This window comes from Lissotriton helveticus, chromosome 5_1 (genome assembly GCF_964261635.1).
Source record: "Lissotriton helveticus chromosome 5_1, aLisHel1.1, whole genome shotgun sequence".
Classification (NCBI taxonomy): Eukaryota; Metazoa; Chordata; class Amphibia; order Caudata; family Salamandridae; genus Lissotriton; species Lissotriton helveticus.
Genome location: NC_136065.1, coordinates 140,156,868 through 140,169,531, shown reverse-complemented (window position 1 = coordinate 140,169,531; position 12,664 = coordinate 140,156,868). Strand labels below are relative to the sequence as shown.

The following is a 12,664-nucleotide window of genomic DNA, read 5'->3' as shown; positions in this document are numbered from 1 at the left end:
ATTTAGTAGGTGCATGACTGACTGTATGAGTGAGTGATTAAATGTGTCTCACTGAGTGCATGGGTTAGTGACTAAACTGCTTTAATTTGTGCATCATTGTGTCTGTTGTTCTGTAATCTGCTGCATGTGTTGATCATTAGCTATATGACTAACTATATGGGTTATTGATTGGTTGCCCAAGTATTTGTATGGGAGACTGAGTGTGTGTGTGGGTGGCTGGGAGGTGTATGACTCTGTGCATAGATGTGTGAGCAGTTGATTCACTAGATGTATGGGTTCAAAAGTGCATGTGGAAACAGCTGTATGGGCGGTTGACTGTGTGCATGAGTGTATTGGTGAGTGAATGGATATCTTAGTGCTACATGTCAAAGTAAGTACATATGTAAAACACAGTACATGTGAGAGTTGACATATATAAATAACTGTGCATAAGAGCCAGTGAATGTGTGAGTGGCTGTATGGATCATTGTGAACTTGTATCAGGGATTGTATAAGAGAGTAAATATGTGTTAGTATATGTTTCAATAAGTAAGGTGAGTATAACTATATAGTTGAGGAAATGGAGGTGTGATTGATTCTTTGCAAGACTGACTAGGTGTGTGAGTAACTCCATGGATGAGTGACAGTCTGTGAGTGTCTGTTTACACTGAGTGTATCTAAGGTTATATTAGAGTCTGAAGAGGTTCATCGTATCATCACATGAATGATGTCATCAGTGATGTGATCAGTAATGTCAAATGAGATGTCATCAGTGATGTCATCAGTGATGTCATTTGAGATGTCATCAGTGATGTCATCAGTGATGTCATTTGAGATGTCATCAGTGATGTCATCAGTGATGTCACTGACCATGTCATGAATGATGTAATATGTGACATCATCAGCAGTTGATTGCGGGTGCGCGATATATAGTTAGTGCAACTAACTATATATGGAATTTCAATGGTTTTGTGTGAGTAAAATAAGGTTTTTTAAATGCTAATTCCTAACTATATATGGTCTATAACCTATGGTTTTTTCAGTGAATTTTCAAGGTTTTGTAAATGCTAATTCCTAACTATGTATGGTCTATAACCTATGGTTTTTTCAGTGAATTTCAATGGTTTTTTAATAGCAAATATCATAAGCTGTCGAATGTCAAGTACGTGGTAAGTGAAAACATTTTCGTGTTTATGCACACTGATCTGCTTTGAATGGTGCCCCCCCTCATTTCTATTAGGAGTACTCTCTCTTTGCAGATAGTGAAAGGTAGTTAACGCAGGCCTTTGCCCCCGCTGTAATACGTCGTGCCTGCTTCTCTCTCCATTTGATTGATTGTTATCCAAGCATTTACTGTTTTAGAATTGGTTCTCTTTGGTTCATTCTCTATTTACAAACAAACACAGAGTCGCAATACTCTGTTTAGTCTTTGCAGATAACGAAAAATCGTGTAAAAAAAAAGAAAAGGAATCGAGCAAAATCAGTAGGCCACTAATGGGATCTCTTTTTGACCTCGCTAAAATAGAAACATTAGGAACAACCCCTCATGACAAATACAAAACTAGTGAGATGAACTGAACTCCACACAATGATGGCTGCAAAACAGCTCGGCTCCGCCACCCACCCCGCCCAAAATAACGATAAAGAGCGGCTGCCATGATTGGTTGCGGAATGGCCACGACGGAGCTACGAAATGGTGGTGCTCTCATGCTAACCCCAGCTTCAGTCTGAAACATCCAGAAACACTGTAGACTACCAATTCGATCAGTTCCGGTAGCGCCCCAATGTAACCCGGTAGAGAAGAACTAGCCCTCCCCTCTTTGACTGATGGTTCTTGTTGCCTGTCCCTTCTGTTGTCATTTAACAGAACTATTTAGCCTGCTGAAAGGGGTTGTATTCCGACCGCTGGTTGGTGGAGACATTTTGACTATATTCTGGACCTGCGTTGTCGCGTAATGCGTCATATGACGCGCCGCGTTAGCGCATCCGGAAGTCATCCGGGGCGCGACGCGCAGCGCGTAACGTAAGCATACCAAGTCATGTGACTTGTTAATAAAACTTTTCATTGGTTCATTTTACTTTTCTTATTCTAATGATGAAAGGCTTGGTCATATGACCTAAAAATTACGCTTTTTATTACTTCCGAACATTATTTTTTCTTAAATATATGTTATAATGTTCCAGGCTAATGTACTTTCCCGGAAAATTTATAACTGTCCTGCAAGTAAAATATATTCTTTTTTCGAGAAAAAGAGCGTTTCTTCGTCCCATGACGGAGCCGTTGAGCAAAAGAGGGTCGACCTGCTGTCTTAGTCGCCGATACGCCTGAATATGAGATTCTTATCGATCACTTTATGTTGCAGGAGTAGAAAACACAACAGCCCTTGACCATTTATCTTTACTGCGTTCCTGCGTATTATACCTTTTACCCTTCATGTAATTGGTCTGCTTTATTTCACTTGCCTTTTAATGATTCTAAAACAGTGACTATTATTAAAAACTTTACCAATGTATATACTACTACCATGTTTTCTTTTAAAAACCTTTATTGTGAAAATTTCATTATACAAATACGAGCCTATAACCACGTGGGCCGGCCACGGAGCAAACTGTAATCGTATATGATGAGTAGACATTTACACTGTAGAGGAACGTAACGGGCGGGCCATTAGGTTGCAAGAACTAAGGTGTCTAACAGTTGCGGAATCGGTGGACGTACATTTTATAATTAAAATACGACAGGGCCAGTTACAATAAAATTATCTAGATATACATTTGCGGGCAAGTACCATGGGTGACGTTAATTCGAACTTTCAATAGTACAGTAATCAATAACACATCAGAACTTAATATCAATAGGGATGTCGAAATATTCAATCAATTCTCGTCCCCGCCCGCCATATGCTTCAAAACTGCATACGTATCTCGTGATTTCAAGGTTCTGCAACCAGTACACAACAAGGAGTTACGAGTCCCATTTATTCCGGCGCCATTTTGGGCGAGGACGGGCAGGTCCAGGATATAGTCAAAATGTCTCTACCAACCATCGACTATGATGATGTTCATATGCTGTATTTATTAGAGTAACACTCATCTGTCCACATGAAATTAATTTGCCACAATCTAAACATGTCATTTTAATCTTTCCAAAGTTCTAAATATTTGGGACCATTTCCCTTGCCTCTGATGCTGTCAGTGCCACTTCTTTGATGAATGTACTGGCAGGTCGGGGGTTCTCCTCCAAATCTCTCTTTCATGCAGCACTATAATTAATTGGTGCCACCTCTCCATATGACGATGCATGGTATAGTTACCATAACTATATTTTTTTTCGGTTCCTCTGGAGAGTACATCGTGGCAGATGAAGCGTGTAACGTACCGGGAATTTACCTTTTTTTGCATGTACAGGAAAGGAAAAAAAAATCGAGCGTCCGAGTTCTAAAGTGTCCCAGGGCCATTTTAGTACACCAGGCCCAAATCCAAAGAACAGGCCGCCATTTTGAGAGTCCTGTTGCAGCCGCCTGTCGCTGTAGCATCAAGAGCGGCCGAAACTCAGCTGAATGGCAACTGAAATGGTAAAGGGGCGCCCCACTACAGCAGACGAGCCTCCACCTAGGAAGGCCCGTTCACGCCGCCTCCCCCCCCCCCTTCGGGCACCCCACGCCGTTATTCGGAGCAGTATTGTAGGATGGCCACACCAGTGCGGCAACTTGCTAGACATCACCTCGGTGGTAACCGAATCTCAGCGCCTTCTGGTGTCTTCTCTTCAGAAAATATTCTTGCGCTACCTTTGCCCCATTCGCACATCGGTCCGCTACTGACGCCATCTCACAGGCTAATGGGGCGCCCCACGCCGAGTTTCAGCATTGTAGGATGACCACACCAGTACAGCAACTTGCTAGACATCACCTCGGTGCCATCCGGATCTCGGCGCCCCACTGCAGATGAAGTGCCTCTCAACTATGAAACCACCACGGTGCCATCCGGATCTTGGCGCCTTGTGCTGGTTCCGGCCTATTCACACATCGGTCCGCTACTGACGCCATCTCACAGGCCAACGGGGCGCCCCACGCCGACTTTCAGCATTGTAGGATGGCCACACCAGTGCGGCAACTTGCTAGACATCACCTCGGTGCCATCCGGATCTTGGCATCTCAACGCCTAGTGGTATCTTCCATACAGAAAATATTGTTGCGCTGCCTTTGGCCCCATTCGCACATCGGTCCGCTACTGACGCCATCTCACAGGCCAACAGGGCGCCCCACGCCGACTTTTACCATTGTAGGATGGCCACACCAGTGCCACAACTTGCTAGACACCACCTCGGTGCCATCCGGATCTTGGCATCTCAGCGCCTTGTGGTGTCTTCTATTCAGAAAACATTGTTGCGCTGCCTTTGGCCCCATTCGCACATCGGTCCGCTACTGACGCCATCTCACAGGCCAACGGGGCGCCCCACGCCGACTTTCAACATTGTAGGATGGCCACACCAGTGCACCTTACTAGACACCACCTCGGTGCCATCCGGATCTTGGCGCGTTGTGCTGCCTTCGGCCTATTCGCACATCGGTCCGCTACTGACGCGAACTCACAGGCCAACAGGGCGCCCCACGCCGACTTTCAGCATTGTATGATGGCCACACCAGTGCTGCAACTTGCTGGACACCACCTCGGTGCCATCCGGATCTTGGCGCGTTGTGTTGCCTTCGGCCTATTCGCACATCGGTCCGCTACTGACGCCGCCTCACGTGCCAACGTATTTTCTCCGCATTTTATACCCTATGCCGCATAACAGGTCATGTGACTTGTTTATAAAACTTTTCATTGGTTCATTTTACTTTTGGTTTCCTAGTGATGGAAGGCTTGATCATATGACCTAAAAACAACACTTTTCATTGGATGAAAACTTTTTTTTTTTCCCAAACGATGAAAGCCCCACCTTGTTTCTGGATGTTTCAGACTGAAGCTGGCGTCACCATGAAAGCACCACCATCTCGTGGCTCCGTCGTAGTCATTCCGCGAGCAATCACGGCAGCCGCTCCCCACCAGAAGCCTGCAGGAGTCGGGGGCCCCCAAAACTTTTGATGAATCCTCAAGGCGGAGGGGACGCTTTCGAGAATGGGGTCCAAGACCTAGCAGACAAGCGTCCGATTTCCAAGGTGTCCCAGGGCCATTTCAGTGGACCAGGCCCAAAAAGGAAACAGCCTGCCGCCATTTTGAGAGTCCTGTGACAGCCGCCTATCGCTGCACCGCAAGAGTGGGCGCAACTCAGCTGAATTGCGGCTTTTGACACAGTGGACCAAAAGCGGACGGAATGGCAACTGAAACGGTAAAGGGGCGCCCCACTACAACAGACGAGACTCCACCTGGAGAGGCCCGTTCACGCCGCCTCCCCCGGGGCGCCCCACGCCGTTATTCGGAGCAGCATTGTAGGATACCAAAACCAGTGCGGCAACTTACTGGACATCACCTTGGTGCCATCGTTCTGCTGCCTTGGAACTATTCGCACAACAGTTTGCTACTGATGACCCACCCCCCGCGACGCCCCACGCCGGATTCCGAAATCAGTGAAATCTGGACGTTGTGCTGCGTTGGGACTATTCGCACAGCCGACCGATACTTCGTTGTTTTTCCCTAAAAATGTTTATATGTTATTACTGTTTTTGTTTTCTTGTATATATTTATAAGTTATTAAAGTTTTATAATCTTACTACTTTGTTGGAGTGCTATATATTTTTAATGTGACACATAATTGTAAAAACTTTGATGTACAAAGATTCATCCCTGGAATCTTCCGCTTCAGGCTCGGTCCCCTCCCCAATCACAATACAGGATGGTTTTCAGATAATAGGAACGCGTCTGCTGTGACGGATCTCATCGAGTGTGGGCCTTGATCTACTATAACTCCTTTGAAGAGGGGTGATTCTTTACAGCTGGGGCCATAAACTACATCTGCAGGGCTAGCTGATAGCCTAGGACCGGCCTGGACAATCGGACACAGAGGAAAAGGAGTGTCAGAGGGTGCGGTAGTGAATAGGGCGAAAGGGAGGTGTCGGGCGGGCACAGGGTGTGATTCTCAGGGAAGAGCAGCGCAGATGGGGGGTGGTTTATTACCCATGCATAAGACAGAGAGCGGGGGTGACCACTGCCTGGGGGAGATGCTTGCGAGGGTGGGGAGCCATGCTAAGGATCGACAGCGTGCAGAGAGTGCGTCTGGTCAAGGCATCTAAAATGACTGCCGTGCACGACAAAAGTGTGGCATTTGAAAAAAGGCAAGATGGCGCAGACAATGTTTTTCAACACTTCCTGATTTCCTTCCAATCAAACGTTAACAGACGTTGGGGCATATTACCAAAGTTAAGCGATATTTATCCCTAACGATGCTTAGCAACAAATTTTTTTACCGCTAAGCATCTTCAGAAATTATCGCAGATAAACCTTGCTATTATCAAGGTTTATCGCAAATACGATAAAAAACGACCGCAATGCATTAATATCGCTGAAAACTCAGCGATATTCATGCATTACCGAGCTAATGCTCTTAGCCATGTTATCCACCTCCCATTGGATAACATGGCTAAGAACTGCTCAGGGCAGGTGGTAGCTTTTGGAGATATTCGCGCTTATCGCGAATATTTCCAAAAGTTGGTAATAGGAGATAGCGATGTTAGCGACTGTTTCCAGTCGCTAACATCTTGGCATGCCCACTTTGCATGTCATTAGTGATAAATATCACTCAGATGCAAAGTGGGGCCCAAGATGGTCGCTATCTCCTACTAGCCGTCGCTAACTGGTGTTAGCAACAGCTAGGTAATACAGAGATAATTTTATCTCCGCAAAGCGGAGCGCTGTTACAGATATATATCTTGTTTTTGAACGTTAATTTCTCAAAATCCACTGAAGCACATATATTGAGACCTAGCAAAGGCACATCGAGCTACCAGTCCCTACAATTTTGCCAAGTTTCGTGCAAATCCATTCAGCCGTTCGATTATTATTATTATTTTTTTTTTTGCCCCGCGGGGCCCTTTTAAAACCTCCACATCAAACCTAAGAGGTCAAGGAGGATCTACTATGCCCCCTTATGGTCATTTGCCCCTTCGCTTTGGCCTCCTCTTGTCTCTCGATCCTACCGAGAGACAAGATGGCGGCCGCTACGGACTGTTTGCAATGTTTACAGACGCCGGAGAACCAATTAGCTTCGCAAACCTCCGTTACGCGAAGCGGAGCGCTGTTACAGATATATATCTTTTTTTGAACGTTAATTTCTCAAAATCCACTGGAGCACATATATTGAGACCTAGCAAAGGCACATCGGGCTACCAGTCCCTAATATTTTACCAAGTTTCGTGCAAATCCATTCAGCCGTTCGATTATTATTATTATTTATTTTTTTTGCCCCGCGGGGCCCTTTTAAAACCTCCACATCAAACCTAGAGGGTCAGGGAGGATCTACTATGCCCCCTTATGGTCATTTGCCCCCTCGCTTTGGCCTCCGCTTGTCTCTCGATCCTACCGCGAGACAAGATGGCGGCCGCTACGGTCTGTTTGGAATGTTCACAGACGCCAGAGAACCAATCAGCTTCGCTTCACAAAGCTCCGTAACGCGTAAAGTCCGCGAACCGGAGCGCTGCCCGGTCCGCTGTTACAGATATATATCTTTTTTTGAACGTTAATTTCTCAAAATCCACTGAAGCACATATATTTAGACCTAGCAAAGGCACATCGGGCTACCAGTCCCTACAATTTTGCCAAGTTTCGTGCAAATCCATTCAGCCGTTCGGGCTAAAAGTGAGGCCAACCGCCCTATGGAAAACTCAATGTTAAAAACACGTTTTGGGACCCCCCTTTTTTCTCGGCCCCCCTTGACGAACCCCCCCAAATTTTCAAGGGCTGCTCAGAAATAAAATGTGCCATTTTCCTGAAAATTTCAGCCACTTCCGTCCACAAACGCCAAAGTTATTAGACATAGAATTTTCAAAAATCCCATAGAGAAAAAATCCTAACTATATATACCTACTGGCGACCGCCAGTAGGTAATATATATATATATATATATATATATATATATATATATATATATATATACATTTTAAAAACATTAAATGGCTCAAAATTAATGCGTTTAGCAGGCAAGTATAATTTTAATCCATAATAAATTATTGCAATTAGGGAGTTTGAAATAGTAGCCTTGCCCATGATCTTTATATCCGGATAGGGTTGTAATCAGTTACATGTCACCTTTTCATATCCACCTCATGCCCCTCCCTGTTAAAAGCTGCTATTAAAAGTAAAGATGAACTTGAGGAAAGTTGGCTATCACAGCTTGTTTTACAGGCAGTGGCTGTCCACTTTACTGAGGCCATCTTAACTATCGAGGGAATTTGTTTAAGCAAAATTTAACACTTTCAATGTAACTTGCAAGGATGAATTAATAATCCCCATAAGAATTCAATTCAACTACATAAGTTTAAATCAAACATACATGACTACATAAATGACAAACATAAACACAAGCCAGGTGTATAGAGAAAGGATTTTATCAAAAATTTAAAACAATTCATTTGATATACAGAACATGAAATAGGGCTGTAGGTTGACACTCAATGTATTCATAAGCAACTCAACAGAACCTATTGACACCTATCCAAAAGCATCATGAAAAAACAAAAGGGATGAGGCGGAGGTCGACGTTTCGGTCTCCTACAGGATGCTTAGCGAGACCATCTTCAGGACTGATGACAATTGGAATCTGTATATTAAAAAGAGTGTATTATAAAGTATGTCAATTTCAAATTCAATTTGAGCATCGACGTCACACGTCATAAAGTTGTGAACATGGGTCTTCCGGAGAGTTAAGTATCGCCCAATCTTTAGATATAGTTAGGGTCGTGAACGCAGTGCACCAATCTTACTGCCACGTCCGTCAAGCGGCGATTCAAAGGATTTAATCGAATAGGGTTCTTAGTCAAAAGTTAACGTTGTTCGACTTCAGATAGCTTCTGCAGATTCAATAGCGTTCTCTCGGAGATCTACAAGGCGGGGGTCCTGTCCATATCGCAAGTACGGATATGCGTTAACTTTTGACTAAGAACCCTAAAGGGTGACGTGTAACTGATTGTGACGTCGATGCTCAAATTGAATTTGAAATTGACATACTTTATAATACACTCTTTTTAATATACAGATTCCAATTGTCATCAGTCCTGAAGATGGTCTCGCTAAGCATCCTGTAGGAGACCGAAACGTCGACCTCCGCCTCATCCCTTTTGTTTTTTCATTATGCTTTTGGATAGGTGTCAATAGGTTCTGTTGAGTTGCTTATGAATACATTGAGTGTCAACCTGCAGCCCTATTTCATGTTCTGTATATCAAATGAATTGTTTTAAATTTTTGATAAAATCCTTTCTCTATACACCTGGCTTGTGTTTATGTTTGTCATTTATGTAGTCATGTATGTTTGATTTAAACTTATGTAGTTGAATTGAATTCTTATGGGGATTATTAATTCATCCTTGCAAGTTACATTGAAAGTGTTAAATTTTGCTTTAACGAATTCCCTTGAAGGCACCTTTACCCCTCTACTTAATTACCCAAGCCCTCAAGGGTAGTCTGGGTCGCTCACTTTTTGAAAATCCATCTTAACTATCGGACATTAGTCTTGGCTGCACTTGAATTCGAAATGTTGGTCTTGGACACACATTTATGTTGTACTTGGCTGCGCTTTCCACTTGGCTATGTATGAACAATGAAAATTTTTAACATGAATTAGTACCAAATCGACCTTGTGCAAATAAAGATTATTTTCATGCTTGGCCATATACTGAGGCCTTCCAGGAAACAACCTCGCCATATTCCAAACGGTGGTGAACCATGCTGTCTGGTTCATTGTTAACATTTGAAGCTGGAACCATATCACACTTACCTTGAAGACCCCAAACTGGCTTCCCATCAAGATTATAATGCAATTTTAAGTATCCATGCCAAATTCACGTCCCTTCTCTAGACTACAACTCCTGCTCTGCCTGTTATTGCAGAAAAAAGGTCGTCGGCCACGTGAAACCAACGCAGCGCCTGCCCATTCAGGTACAAAACATTGTGAGATCAGATGTATTTGCATAGAGTATTCCTCACTCTGGAACTCCCTCCCTTCACTCAAAAGACTACAGGGGGAAATTAGAACTTTTTGTAAGGTTATGAAGAACTATTTTTTATTTGATTATAACAAATGGCAACTACTAGCCACTGTAGCCTCCTGCTTCATGAACTTTACTCATTCCCTTTTAATACTGTTTGTCGGCCGGGTACGCACCTACCGCCGACCCACCTTTCAGTCTATGCAAACACAAAAAAAGAGGAAAAAATACTATATCACAGAATGACAATATCATTATGATTTAGCCTCTTAACTTGTATCATCATATGCAATTGCTAACTGTCGGATGTCCCCGCCTCCTTTGGATGGCAATGGGCCTTTTATGTCTGAATTTCCGCCCATGACTCTTGTCAATTCTTTAGATCTTCTGTCCAGTCTGAAATTGGGTTCGCCGCTGGACCCTTGTCCGGCGAAGTGTCTGGGGAGAGTGGCGTCAGTTGTTAACACCTTACTGAATCCACTTCTTAATTCCTCTCTGTCCACCGGCGTGGTCCCTCAGCCATGGAAATGTGCCTTGATCCTACCGTTGATCAAGAAGCCAAACCTTGACGCTCTCATTTATGACAACTACAGGCCGATCTCTCTCCTCCCCGCGTTGGCAAAAGTAACCGAGAAGCATGTACATCGGTCGATCTCCAATTTCATCGAGGAGAATGACCTTCTTCACATGTCGCAATATGTTTTCCGTGCGAGTTTCAGCACGGAGACTGCCCTTCTCGAGGTTACCGACGCCATTAGGGAGGTTTTAGACTCTGGTGGTAAAGCCGTGTTGGTCATGCTTGATTTGTCGGCGGCTTTCGACACCGTCCCCCATGATGGCCTCCTGACAAGACTCTGGGAAATTGGCCTTCGGGGGACGGTGCTGAGTTGGTTTAAATCTTTTCTGTCCGGCCGCCGGCAAATGATCTGGGCGCCCCCTTTTTTCGCTGATATGCCGCCGCTAGAAGTGGGGGTACCTCAGGGCTCCATTCTCAGCCCCATGCTGTTTAACATCTTCTTGACCCCTCTGGCGGCGGTTGCGGAATCCTTTGGCGCCCAGATCATATCCTATGCTGACGATACCCAGCTTCTGTTCACTTGCGACAGAGGCGGGACTTTCGATGGCATACGGATCAGGGACTGTCTCGAGGCTGTTTTCGAGTGGTTCCGATGTCAGGGTCTTAAATGCAACTCCGACAAATCGGAGCTGCTTTTCTTTGGCTGCACTCCTGATTCCAACTGGAAGGCCTGGTGGCCACAGGACATGTTTCCACCGGACACTGCCTCCGTGAAGGCAAAGAACCTTGGAATTCTGATCGATTGTGACCTATCCTTCCGGCCCCATGTCATCGGGCTCTCAGGGAAATGCTTTGGCATTCTCAGGATGCTTAGGAAATTTCTTCCTTTGCTGTCACTTCACCACAAAAGAACCATTGTGCAGGCGTTAATAGGGGCGCGTTTAGACTATGCGAACGCCCTCTATTTGGGTCTACCTAAATATCTTTTGACCCGCCTGCAAGTGGTGCAGAACTCTGCGGCTCGAGCCATATTTGGACTCCCAAGGCGGGCTAATGCTGCTGAATTACTAAAAGCTTTGCATTGGCTGCCCATCTCGAAGAGGATTCTTTTTAAAAGCCTTACTTTGGTTTTTAAAGCCCTTCACGGCATCGGACCCAAGTACATCGGGAAACGTTTTTCTTTTTACCAGCCTAGCAGGGCTTTACGATCTGCCTCATTGGCCAAAGTGGCTGTGCCCATCATTAAGCGCTCCAGAACTGGAGGTCGGGCTTTTCGTTACCTGGCTTCGCGGGGCTGGAATGAGCTCCCTTTGGATTTAAGAAGGGCAAGTAATCTTCTTGTTTTCCGGAAGGAATTAAAGACTTGGCTCTTTTCTGTATAGGGTTTTCCTTTTCGGTTTCTTTTTTTCTTTCCAGCTTTTAGTTGTTATGTTTGTTACTCTGCATAAGTTCTCTTCGCTAAATCGCCGGGATGCTCCTTTGGAGTAGCCGTGCGCTATAGAAGAAAATAAATAACATAACATAACAATTATGCCTTACTTGTTGTAAAATGTGAAAATATATTGTGACTGCATAAATACAAAAAGGAATGAATATATATTTTTAGCTGTGAACAAAAAGATAAAGTATAAAAAATAAAATAAAAATATATTTTTGTATAAAATCTAAGCATTATGTTGATTGTTTCAATATAAGATGTCCGATATAGTTTGTTAACACATGTACTTGTTATTAGCTTGTGCTTTCTCCCACTACACACCTATGACTGAGCCTTCTCTCTAACAAACCTCATGGATAGTGTTATTATTCTGTGGCTCTCATCTTAGTATTTAAAAATAAATATAAAAAAGACTAAATAGAAAGGTAGAAAAATAAGGTTTCTATCAGACAAGAGAAGGAGGAAGACAAATATCCAGTAGGCAGCACTGAGGCGGAGGGAGCTGGTTGTGTTCAAGACCCTTTTGTTGGGAATTATTTCTAAGTACCAGTCAAACACAAGCCTACTCCCCCTTGTTTTCTGAGGATATCATTA

At 44.2% G+C, this 12,664-nt stretch overlaps 1 protein-coding gene across 3 annotated transcripts in view; it reads left to right on the top strand.

Moving 5' to 3' along the window:
- Window positions 1-12,664, top strand: part of LOC144753023 (uncharacterized) — a 102,886-nt gene that overhangs the window by 68,404 nt on the left and 21,818 nt on the right. The gene's annotated exons all lie outside the window — the stretch shown is intronic.